Source organism: Drosophila nasuta, chromosome X (assembly GCF_023558535.2).
Source record: "Drosophila nasuta strain 15112-1781.00 chromosome X, ASM2355853v1, whole genome shotgun sequence".
Lineage (NCBI taxonomy): Eukaryota > Metazoa > Arthropoda > Insecta > Diptera > Drosophilidae > Drosophila > Drosophila nasuta.
The window spans coordinates 21,469,571-21,482,862 of record NC_083459.1 but is presented as its reverse complement, the minus strand read 5'-3'; the positions used below and the strand labels follow the sequence as shown (position 1 = coordinate 21,482,862).

The window sequence follows — 13,292 nt, the reverse complement described above, 5'->3', positions numbered from 1 at the left end:
TTTAATTTATTTTAGTATTTTTGTGACTTCAAAGATTCTTCCTACATTGAATTGAATTTTAAATTTCTATATAAAAAAGATAATTTAAGCTGAAATTTAATAAATTTAACAATATTTTAAAAGTCACTTCCAATCAAATAATTCATTTTAAATGATAGATTTTCATTGCAAGATATGCAAAAATTTGCATTTCAAAATTACGTTGCTGTCAATAAAATTGTTTGAGATTTTCTTGCATTTATTAAGTCGGTCTATAGATTAAAAGATTAAACAATTGAAACGTTTATTTGATAAGTGGAAAACACGCTTCTTTCTTTTGCATTTCAGAATTCAGCAAATTTTTATTAGAAATTGTTTACTCTACTTTTTTGTTTTGTTTCTGTCTCTGCTTTTGCTTCATGCTGTGCTTTGTGCTCCAATAAAATGTGAAATGCGAAATGTAAAATCAAAAAACAACAACAGCAAATCACATAATGACCACAGCAAAAGCAACAGCAACAGCAACAACAACTCAGCAAAATAATGAATGGCAAATGGCACCCAAGAGACAAGACGCTTTACAGATACACACAACCTACGAGATACAGATGCAGACTCTACAACAACAACAACAACAACAGCAATGAACATTCGTATTCAGTTTTTATTTCGACTGCCAAATTTGGTGTGTGGAACTTTTCTTTTTTTTTTTTGCCTGCAGCAAAAGATACATTTCATTCGAGTTCGAGATACTTTTGTTGCTCTTTGCAAATATTTTTGCGCCGACCACAATGCAAAAATATTTGTATTTCGCATTAATGTAAATCAATTAAATTATTGCTCTGCATTATTAATTAATTGCATTTTATTGATATTCGCAAGATACTCGCTTTGTGGTCTTTAATTATTTTTTTTATCAACATTGTAATGTCAAAAGAGTGAAGTTGTTATTTTTATTTATTTTTTTTTTGGTTTTTATCTTTTAACCAATTTGTATATTTTTTCCATATTCCTTTATTTAAATATTGTGCATATTTATTTACTCTTTGTTATTAATTGCGTAATTTTCTTTATTTAACATTTTATTGTATTTCAAGTTTTTTCGGTATGACTTTATTTTATATATATTTCTGCGCTTTTTTTTCGCTATTTAATCCTATGGATACCATTGTCAAAGTTCATAGCAACTGGTTGTGTAATTAAATGGCGACGATGTTCGCGCATGCTCAACTAGCAAATACCCTGTAGGGTTTTATATTATATCAGCTATTTATTTTGATTATTTTAGCAATTATATATTTTTATGTTTTTTTGTTGTTGTTCTTTATATATATTTTTATTTTAAGCCTGCTCTTCTAGCAAAATTTTATTTTTGTGTAATTCATTTTAATCATTTAAGTAATAATCGAATATCAATATAATATATTTGTATGCTTTTGTTTTCGCAATATTAATATTTTGGTAAAAATTATAGTGTATTTATTGGTATTTTTTCAAAGTAACTTTTTCATGTTTTTATAATTTTAGTAGTAATTGAATACTTAGTTTCCTTTAGACTTTTTTTTTTTGGATAATTTTAGTAATAATTTTATTTTATGTTTTGTATTTAGAACTTTTGAATTTTCAGTATTTTCGCAAAAAGTATGGTATTTTTATTTAAAGTTATTTAAGTTATTTTTATTTTTGTAATTATTTTAGTAATAATTTAATAGTAATCATTTTTTACTACTACTACTATTATTATTATATATTATTATTATTATTATTATTATTATTATTATTATTATTATTATTATTATTATTATTATTATTATTATTATTATTATTATTATTATTATTATTATTATTATTATTATTATTATTATTATTATTATTATTATTATTATTATTATTATTATTATTATTATTATTATTATTATTATTATTATTATTATCAACTTTTCATAGTAGTTTATTTTTGTGCAGGGTATTCGCCAAGTCGTTGCTTTGCACTTACAAAAATAGTGCCAGCTCGTTTTTCACATTTTTTAATGCGTTCAATTTCCTGTGCTTTGAACTCTGTTTTCGTTTGAGATTTGCTTGCCCGCTGTGTGTTTGTCTGCCCACACACACACACACACACACACACACACACATGGCCATGGCCATGGCAAGAGAGTGAACGCCACTGCAGTTTGCCGCCCCCTGGGTGGGCGTGGCTGCGAGCCAACAAATTGCATGCGTTTTTAAAGTACAATTTTCATTTCTTTTTTTTTTCTTTTCGTTCTCTCTTATTACAATATTTGTTTTTTGTTGCATCTTCAACTGTTTTGCAGTTGTTGTTGTTGTTGTTGCTGTCTTTGTGTTGCCTCACGCTCTTGGCCATGCCTACAGCAATGGGCGTTGGCGGTGGCAATAGGCGTGGCAAGTCAACAAGCAGCTGCAGCAGCAGCAGCAGCAGCTGCAAACAACGCCCCTAAAGTTAATCATAAAAAAAAGCGAGAAAAATGCCAAGGTTCAACGTGTTGCTGATTGTTTTTCCGGTTGCCTTCAGGTGGGCAAGTTCACCCTCCCTCCCCCCGTCCCCCCGTCACCCATCAACGAGGCAACCAGTTGCGTTGCGTATACGCAACGTTTTAAACTGGCACGCACTAAGTTAGCTTATTGATTGTTATTTATGTATAATGGCTGCCCATCATCATCGTCGTCGTTAGACACATTTTTAGCCATGCCAAAATATAAACTTCCATCCACAAAACCCAAAAAAAGAAATCTTTCCCTTCTGGTAAAATTGGTTTTCTCTTCAGTTTTGTTTTTAGCTCATTTGACAGCTTACCACAGGATAAAATGTCAGGACATCCCACGAGAAGAGTGCACACCACAAAAAAACATCCGCTCAAAATCAAGGACTTTCACTTACCTAAAACGAGGATGAAAAAAGAAGAAGAAAGACGTTTTCAAATTAGTCGAATTCGAATTTCGTATTAAGAGCAAACTTTAATTTATTCAATATAAATATATATATATTTGAAAGAATTTTTAAAGAGCAGCTTTAATTGATCATTTATTCAATAATTATATTTAATGTTGCCATAATTGAGTTCGAAAGTTTTTGACGCACTTTGATTTCAATATTTAACGACAACTAATGGAGTCTGAAAGCAGTTATTAAACAACAGAATGTGCAACTGAGAAATGCATTTTGCTCTCAACTTTTAAAGCAATTAATTAGAAACTAATTCTATGCAAAAAAACATAACATGACATTATTGAGAGCTGCGCTGCATAAAATAACTTAAATTAATAAATAAGTTGGAAATTTCATGCATTAAATATTTTATTTGAATTTAATGCTTAATTATGAAATTCGAAATTATTGCACTTTTAAATTTTATATTTCACAATTTTATATAAAGTCCAAATAGGAAATTAGAAAAAATTTAAATTAAAAAAAATTAAATATTGAATAAATCAATATTTCAATCTAAAATCTTGCCATATTAAGCCTAATATAATTTCATGAAATTAGAAAAAAATTAAAAATTGAATACATCAATATTTCAATCTAGAATTTTATTGCCATATTAAGTCTAATATAATTTCATGAAATTTAAGTTTCAGTTTTCAGAATAAATTTTCTATTTAAAAAATTGGTATATGTAATTTGTAATTAACTTGAATCTAAATAGAAAACTAAGTATGTAATAAGATAGCAAATTTCATCAGCATATTATATTTTCATTCTTTAAATGCAATTTCAGACTTACACTTATTGAATAAATATCAATTTCTATTAATATTATATTTAAATTTAATGAAATTTCCAACTTTCGTCAATTCATTATTAAATATATATCAATTTAATGCAATTATATATATATTTCATAATATATTCATATTTCGAATGGAAGTTCTCATTTATTAGTTTAATGTTTTGCACATTTTATGGCGTGTTTTATGTTGTATTCTTTTTTTTTCGCCATCCAAATTTCCCATTTTGCTTTCAACAGCAATGCAATTGCATCAAGTTTAACATATTACAGCTTTAAATTCCAATTATTTGGAATTTTCGTTATTTCATTTCCATTTCTCATTTGGCACACGCTAATTATATTTGCCAAAGCTTTCCCATTAAATTCCTGACCATCAGCAACAGAAAGCTCAGTGAGTGTTTTGCCAGCTTTTCGAGCTTTTTGTTGTTGAACTTTTGTTGCGAGTTTTGTCGCTTTTCACCCTCACAAAAAGCTTTCCCAACAATGTCCACGCTTAGCCAGAGCTTTTGTGTGGGGTGAAAAGCTTTGGTGAAAGTTTTGTAATGTGTTTTTCAACACGTTTCCAAAAAAAAAAACAACAACAATAAATGGAAGAGCAAAAGGAAATTCGCTTAGCTTAGAGTTTTTAATTGAACGGCACCCTAATGTGCATTAAAGCAAAGCAAACAAATAAGCTGCTCAGCACGAACAGCCCACTCATCCCTCTCCCCTCCACCCTGCAGTCCACACCCCTCTCTTATCTCTTGACTGTTGACGCAAATCGAACGCAGCATTTTCAAGCTCGAGTCCGAGAGCCTTCAAAAATGTTGTGCACAGGTAAAAAGCGAAAGCGAAGAGCGTTTCACTTTTTTTCACTTTTTTTTTGCTGATTTATGCTTTTTTCTTTGCGTCGAATTTTATTGAAGGTCTTCTTGGTTTTGTTTGCCTGCCTGCTGCACGTGCTGCAAGCAAAGCGTTGCATACTTTGCGGCGGCTTTGCTTTGAGCTCTCTCTCTGTCTCTCTCTGTCACTCTCTCTCTTTCTTCTTTTCTTTCACTCACTTTGACTCTTCAGTCGTTTGAGATTATCCCCGCTGCTTATCCTTATCAAGGCACTCGTTTCTGTGACACGTGGCGTATGCTTAATATTAAGTATACGCACTCACACACACATATTTTGTGTGGCTGTTGTTCCCCATCCCCATCCAACAAGACGAGCAGAGCACTTATGTTGCATTATGTGCTAATTAACAGTTTTGCGTTAAGAGCCAATTAACACGGCTTTTTTGTTGCTTTTTAATGACGCAGCAAATTTAATATTTCGTTTTCGTTTTTTTAATTCGCATTTTGCTCACTTTTAAATTTGAAATTTTTGTATTGTTTGAAAGTTTTGCTGCGCACATTGAAATTATTATTTAATATTTGCTTTTGTTCCTTTGAAGTTCAAAAGGCGACTCGAAGTTATTTGCTCTTTTATCTTTTGCGAGAATAAACTAAAGAAAATGCAGTGCACAAAAACTGGAATTTTCGTGCGCGTGCAAATAGACAAATAACTTCACTTGACACTGAACTCAAGTTATTCACTATAATGAAAATGGTCAAATCATTTATTTGTTCAGCAATTACTTTGATTACAATAATTGCCCATGTTTGATTTGTTTGCTAAAGTGTGTTTACTGTAGTTTTTTGTTTCGCCTGCGGCATTCCAAGGATGATGTACGAAGGATGTGACAAAGGATGTGCCAAAAGATATGTGTGTGTGTGTGTGTGTGTGTGTGTGTGTGTGTGTGTGTAACATGGTCAGTTTGTCAAGTGTAATTGACAGCAGGTGTTCTAAGTTTTCAACACCTGCATTTCAAACAGATTCACACAATGCAAATGCCAATGCTGACGCCTTATTGTAAAGCACTCTTTTTGACTCTTTGGCATTCGCAAAATGTCAGCATTTCAATTTGGCAAACATTCTCGTGTTATTTATTGCAAACAATTCAATTCGAAGGCGATTTTCCTTCAACTTAATTAGTTGAAAACTTTAACTGCATTCACAGATCTGCAAAATTGTTTAATGCTGCATCACTTTTATGAAAGTTTCAATGAGCAAATATTGCATAATAAGTGATTTCGCTTTGAGCACAATTTGTAATATTTTATATTAAATTTTCATATTACATCTTTAGCGGAATTTCATTTACAATCAAAAATATATAAGCTGAAACCATTAGAAAAAAAAGTTAAATGTCATTCTTATATCACTAGTTTTAAAGCTAAGATTAATTTTCGGAACTATTTCAAATTTACGATAAAGTATATAGTAAATTCGTTCATTTCATGTTTTTGTATGAACTCAATCATTTTTATAATTAATGTTAAAACAGAAAAATAATTCCGAAATCATAGTTAGCTCTAATTTAAGTTTTAGTTAAGAGCTTTGCAACTCATCTTTACTCAAAATAAGAAAATGTTTTGTAGTTTTTTTTTATTTTTTTTTTTGTCAATTTAGATAGCAGAGATAGATAGTTAGATAGATAGATAGATAGAGAGATGGATAGATAGTTAGATAGATAGGTAGATAAATAGATAGATAGATATATAGATAGTTAGATAGATAATTAGATAGATAGATAAATTAACTGTATATTAAAATTTGTTAAATTTATATAATTTCTTGGATTGAACTTAATAGCTTTAGCTAATTTTTTTCAATTTCAATTTTTATAAGATTTTATTACTTGGCTTTAGTTTTCTTTACCTACAAATTCCCATATACAGAAATTTGTTCATATATGTATATAAAACATATATATATATAAATGTGTGTATTTATCCATAGAAAACGGTCATTGAAGCCATAAATTTATTTGTTGTGCAATTAGATTTAATCGGCAACCCACGCAAATGAAAATTTATTTCGCTTTTTCTCAGCGCAAATCTTTCATTTCCTTTCTGTTTTTGCTGTTGTTGTTGTTGTGTGTGTGTTGTGGAATTGTTTAAGGACTTTTGCGATGTTTGCGCAAGTTATTCGAGATGCAGGCCAAAAGCCCAAGTGCTATGTTTTATATGCGAGATTTCCGCTTAACTCTGTTCGCAGCTCGCTGCTCGCTTATTAAGTATACGACTCGATGTCGTCGTCGTCGTTTTGTCAGTTAATTGAGGCGACGCACGCACACACACATATTATGTTGTGGAAGACCTTTTTCACAGCTATTGCCGGCACCTTGAGACCATTTGCCAACCGCTTTGCCACCCGCCAAAGTCATTCGCGCAAAAATGCCTTCATTATCACCCAAAACAAAAAAAAACAAAAAGAAGGGAAATAAAAAAAAGTATGCAACGCGAATTTAATATGCAAACAAAGGCACGCGCACTGCGTCGGCATGTAAACAAATTTTGTTTTTGCTAAATGTCTTAAAAGGGTTTCTCCTCCCTCCCTAGCTTCCACACTCCTCCTTCTCTCTTTTCTGCCCGCATATCTTGAGTTTGTGCCACATTTTGTGTTTATTCTTTTGTTTTTGTTGTGTTGTTGTGTTGTGTTGCTGCTGGCTGCGGGTTTCATTTTGGCCTGTTTGTCATTGGATCTTGCACAGTTTGCTGGGTTTTGTAACCGAGTCGAGTGTGGCATGGGGCAAGCAGCTTCCGCTTGGCCTCTAATCGGGCTGCCGAAAAACGCCTTCAGCTGCTCAGTTTAATTTAGCATTAGAATTGCCGTCGTCGTCGTCGTTGCCTTTTGCAAAATATTTGGACACATATAAATGGAGTCCAAGTCGAAAGTGGAAGTCAAGTATTTTTTTTTTTGCCTCTGACTCTCCCTAGGCGCCCCTTGGCATCCCCTCGAGGTGAAGTTGCCTCATTGACTCTCAGCCCTCTAGCATAATTTTTAGCTTTTTTCTTATATTCTTTTTTTTTTCTGTTGCCGTCTGTTATGTTTTAAATAATAAATAAACTGTAAACATAAGTCACGCATACATAAAGTAAAAAACAAAAACAAAAAAAAAAACAGCACAGAGAAAAAAAGTTGAGCCCTTAGCTTTAAGAGATTTATGTGTACACTCGAAGCGTTAGCTTTGGCTGCTATCTCCTCTCCTTTTTATACCCGCTCCCCATAGGATAGAAGGGTATTTTAACATTGCCAGAAGGAAGCATCTTTGACCTTATAAAGTATATATAGCGAGATCTCAGACTGTGCAGATCAAGTTTGTTTCATATATACATTTTTTAGTATATTTGCGGTATATTTATTTGATGTATTTTGAGAATAATACCACGTTTCTTAGCTGTTGTATTTTTTAATGTAGTATTTTAGCAATAAATCAAATGTAATTGGTGGTATATTTAAAGTATTTTTGTGGTATATTGATTCGGTATATTTTAAAAATAATACCGCATGGCGTAGCTGGTATATTTTGAAAGTAGTGCTATATCAATATACCAAATGTTGCCTTAGGTATTTTTTAGTATTTTAGGTATATTAATTCGGTATAATTTAAGAATAATACCGCATTTCGTAGCTGGTATATTTTAATCGCAGTTCTCTAACAATATACCAAATGTATATTAATTTGGTATATTTTAATCGCGCATATCGTAGATAGTATATTTGAATGTATTGTATATTATTCTATAAATATACCAAATGTATCTTTTGGAGTATTTTAGTACTTTAGGTATATTAATTTGGTATATTTTAAGAATAATACCGCATTTCGTAGCTAGTATATTTTGAATGGGGCTCTCTATCAATATACCAAATGTAGCCTTCGGTATATTTATTTGGTATATTTTAAAAATAATCGCGCATATCGTAGATAGTATATTTGAATGTATTATATATTATTCTATCAATATGCCAAATACATCCTTTGGTATATTTTAGTATTTTGTGGCACATTAATTTAGTATATTTTAAAATTAATATCGCACTGCCTTACGTTCATTCTTAATGGGTATAGCGGGTATCTCATAGTCGAGCACACTCGACTGTAGCATTTCTTACTTCTCTCTCTTCTTACCCTCTCTTTCTCAGCCAGCGGATGAGTTGTTGCTCTGGGGAGCAGAGCGGCAATTTAAAGGCAGCCGCATAGTTAAGCTCAACATTCCATTTAACAAATCTGCCGCAATCTCTATGTGTATGTGTGTGTGTGTGTGTGTGTGTGTGTGTTTGACTTAACAAAGCAGTCGAACGTCGAACGGGGTTCAGTTATGTCGTGTTGTTGTCTGTTCTCTTAGTGCTCTGTGCTCTGTTCATTATTAATTAACATGTGCACTTGTTGGCCGCTCTCTCTCTCTCTATAGCAACTGATGCAACTGATAACTTTGTTAATTGTTTCGCCTTCCGGCTTGCGACTGTTCGCGACCACTGACATCAATTGACAGTTCTGTTGTTGAGCCAGCCAGGCAGCCAGGCAGCTAGGCAACATGCAAAAAGTTTTGGACAGTCAATTAATATCAAAAATAATAAAAAAAAAAACGAAGAAGAAAACAACCTGTCATTTATCTTGTTCAATCCAAGTGCTTAGACACAAGCCACAAAACAGCCGATGGGGAAATAAAAGCGAAAGCTAAAACGAAAACTTATTCTCTTTCCTTCTTTGTTTCTTTTTCAACATATTTTCATATTTTCCTGGCAGATTGCGAAGTGCATTTGATGCCACTTAATTTCAATAAAGCAAATTATAAAAACGTCAAGAAATGCAAAAAATATATTTGTTCTAACTCGAAACACACAGAAAAAAGCGAATCGATTCTAGAAGGTAAAATCAATAAAGAAAAAAGAGAATATTTTTAAAATACGCGATTTGACAAATATTGAGAAAATTTGTCAATTATGAAAATTTATAAGATCGAGAAAATTGATAAATTATGATATTAAAAAAATGGAGACAATTTGTAAATTTCAAAAATAAAAAAATGATTACATTTGTAAAATACAAAATAATATAAAGTAATATATTTATGTTAGGACAATTTAATCGGTGAAAGTGATTTTTTTGCCCCTGTAGAAGGGTAGCAAGCAGAAGGAGTCAACTGCATCCTATAAAGTATAATTATTCTTGATCAGCGTCAACAGCCGAGACATATAGTCATATCCGTCTATCTGTCCGTCCGTTTGTATGAACACATAGATCTCAGTAACAAGAAAAGATAAAGATATAATTTTTTCGACAGCACTTATTATTTTTGCACGTAGATCAAGTTTGTTTTAAATTTCTACCATGCCCACTTTCGCCCCCCCGGAAATCGAAGAAAATCGAATAATAAGTGAAATTTTGCTATATTGGCATATTTGATAAATACAAGAATATACTGGCATATTTTCTACTCTATTGTATATTTTGAATGCAGTTCTATATCAATATGCCAAAATTTTCATACTATATTTTCGGTATTTTAATTTGGTATGTTTTCCAACATATGGTTTTATTGAAATTAGATAGCGGGTATCTTACAGTCGAGCAAACTCGACTGCAAATTAACTGAATTTGATTTATCAAATTGAAAAGTAGGAAAAACTGGAATACTTGACCAAATGACAAATCTAGAGATAGTTTTCAAAGTTTTGTGGCGTTTTGAAATCTAGCTCATTTTTTCAGATGCTGTTTTGAGTACCAAATAATTACCAGTAGCTTACTTTGTCAGCTGATAATATTTATGAAGCATATTCTTTTTTTTGTTTAGTCAACAATTAGTTGCTTTTAATTAGATTAATGATTGACAAAGTGTTCAATGAATACAACTAAATAATTTAGTTTTTATTGTTAATTCTAAACTCATTTGAATATACAATATAAATTATAAATTATTTCCATACATTTATCTGGGATGCAGAATTAAATTTCCACTTTAATTAGATGAGTTTGCTAATCAGTTCGATTTGAGGGTAATTATTAAAATTATGTTTGCAGCGCAGATTTTTCTTTGTTTTAAACAAAAAGTCAACTCAATAATCCAGGGTATTAGCCAGTCAGCCAAACTACACGTTGTTGACATGGTTTATTGTTGTGGGATTAAGGGTAGCAAAATGTTCATATGTTCATAATATACATATATTAAATTTCAGCGCTCATTTTCTATTTATAATGAGAATTAATTTGCACACTGCCAATAAATAACAGCAGCAGCATCAGCAGCAGCAGTAAAAAAATAAACGAAACAACAACAATAACAACAAAACAAATGTAAAATGAAATGAAATTGTGCAAACATGTGAGAAATGCACAAAAAGTGTGTTTAAACTCCGTTGATCTGTGTGTGTTGAGCTCTCTCTCTCTCTTTCTCTTTCTGTCTCTCTCTCTCTCTCTCTTAACTGAATTCAATGCAATCCAATTGAATTAAGACGATGAACAGTTGAAAACTGACAGCTGTATAATTACGGTTATCTGGCCAGAAAATTCAAGTTGTCGATTCGATTTTCGCTTTGCTTAAAGCGATTCCCATTTAATTGAAATTCGACATAAAGAGAAATAGCTCAGCGTAACTAATGATTGATACTGACCCAAAAATATGTTTATTTATGAATTACAGAAATTTGAAAATATATATTTCTTCTTTTTTAAACAGTTTAAAGAATTGCTTAAAGTCGTTTAAAGCTGTTCGCTTTTAATTTAAATTTGAAGTAAAGAGAAATATCTCTGCATTATGTTACTGATTATAATAAAGCAAAAATATATTTATTTTTGAGTATTTGAAAATATATATTTTTTAATTATTTGCCGTTTTAAAGTAGTTTAAGATTGCAACAAATTCGAATGCAGAGTAACTTTAAGTTGTTGTTGATTTTGCACATTTATTATTATTTTTTTTTTGTTGGCTTTTCAATTATGATAAGTACGATTATTTATCAGATGGGATCCTGGAGGATAATTTCAATAATTGTTAACGTGCGCTGGCAATTTTCAGCTGTCGCTTTCATCAATGTTGTTGTTGTTGTTGTTGCTTTGACTGGTTCATTAAAAATTTAACAGCTTGGCTGCTGTTATTAATATAAATGTCGCTACACATTCCGCCCCAGCTTTTGCCACTATTCTCTGATGCTTTCTCCTCCCTCTTTCTCTCCTTCTCCCTCTCTCTCTCTCTTTCTCTCATACTCTCGCTGTCTAACCTTATCTGTTGGTCTGACGCTGTCGTTGCCAGGCCTCGAAACGAAAACATTTAAATTTAATTATACGACTATGACAAAGAATTTTGGCATTTTGACAACGACACAGAGAGCCAGAAAGAAAGAGAGAGAGGCAGAAAGAAAGAGAGAGAGAGAGAGAGAGGATGAACTGAGGGAAAAATAAGAGCTCGATGACAACTGTGGCGACTGTTGAACTGCGAGTGACATGACATTCGCAGCGCACACGGAGCGTATACGCGATATGCACCAACAACAGCAATTAACAATAAGATGAGCATTTTGAGCACACAAATTCCGGACACGCATATAAACGCAGATGCTAACACGAAACGTGCACAGCACAAGCAACAACAAAAAAAAAAAAAAGAACAAAAAAGGAGCTTGGACCGAGGATATAAACAAGCTCATTAGCTGTTGGCGTCAAGGCAGCGACAACAACTACGACAGCGACAGCTACACAATGTTCTTAATCAAAAGATTGTCGTTGCTCTTGTTGATTTTTATTATCCCCCCGCTCTCGCTCCCTCTACCGCTTTAGTTTGTTTTAGCTTTGCAACTGATGAAGTGTTAAATTTGGAAACGACAATTTGCAACTTCTTGTTGGCAAAATCTTCGACTCTATATAAAAGTTTTTTATAAGTGCCTCAATCAAAATGCAATCATTTTGATAGCTTGCGACAATCTAAAGACAGTTATGCCATAGTTTTGTTGAAAACTTTTCATTTCGGTTCTCAAATATAAATTCAACTCAAATATACATATATACATATTATATTATATTATACATCATTCTGTATTCTATATATGTTACGAAAGTTAAACTCAATGAGTGAATTTATATAGAAAAACAAAACTCAATTATTTTTCCTAACTGTTACCCCAAATTTCATATGAGATTTGCAAACTTTTGTTTTATTGGAGAACGTGAATTTTTGTGTAAATTAAAATAATTTGCAAGACCAAGAAATTGAATGTCATGTGATTATTAATTTCCTTCACTGAATGTTTAAAACTTAATCAGAATATTTTATCGATTGAAGTATCTGAAGAAAATTCCTCTTGTTCAGTAGTATCAATTTATTAAATTAACTAAAAAACCAATTGGAAAAGTGCATATTTTCCTATATTATAAAATTCTTTAATGCTTTTTTTGGAGTTTGTAATAATTGAATATAATTTGTAATTAGGCCAATAAAAAAGTAATAGACATATAATACATATGTAAATTACTGAAATATCTTTAGAATTTGATCAAACTATGTTAATGTATGTGAATTTAAATTTTCTAAAATTTGATTACTAATTTTTCTGCCTTCAAAAATGTATCTATAAATGTACATATATGTGAAAAAGTAAATATAATTTGAATCCAAGACATTACTCCAACTTCAAAGGTCTGTATCTTCTGTTCTAATTTATGCATGATAAAAATCTCAGTTTTGTTTTGTGTGTATATTATATACTACTTTT

General features: G+C 31.4%; 1 protein-coding gene across 7 annotated transcripts in view; it reads right to left on the bottom strand.

The window, feature by feature from the left end:
* Nucleotides 1–13,292, bottom strand: part of LOC132797332 (cAMP-specific 3',5'-cyclic phosphodiesterase) — a 237,285-nt gene that overhangs the window by 85,194 nt on the left and 138,799 nt on the right. The window lies entirely within an intron of this gene.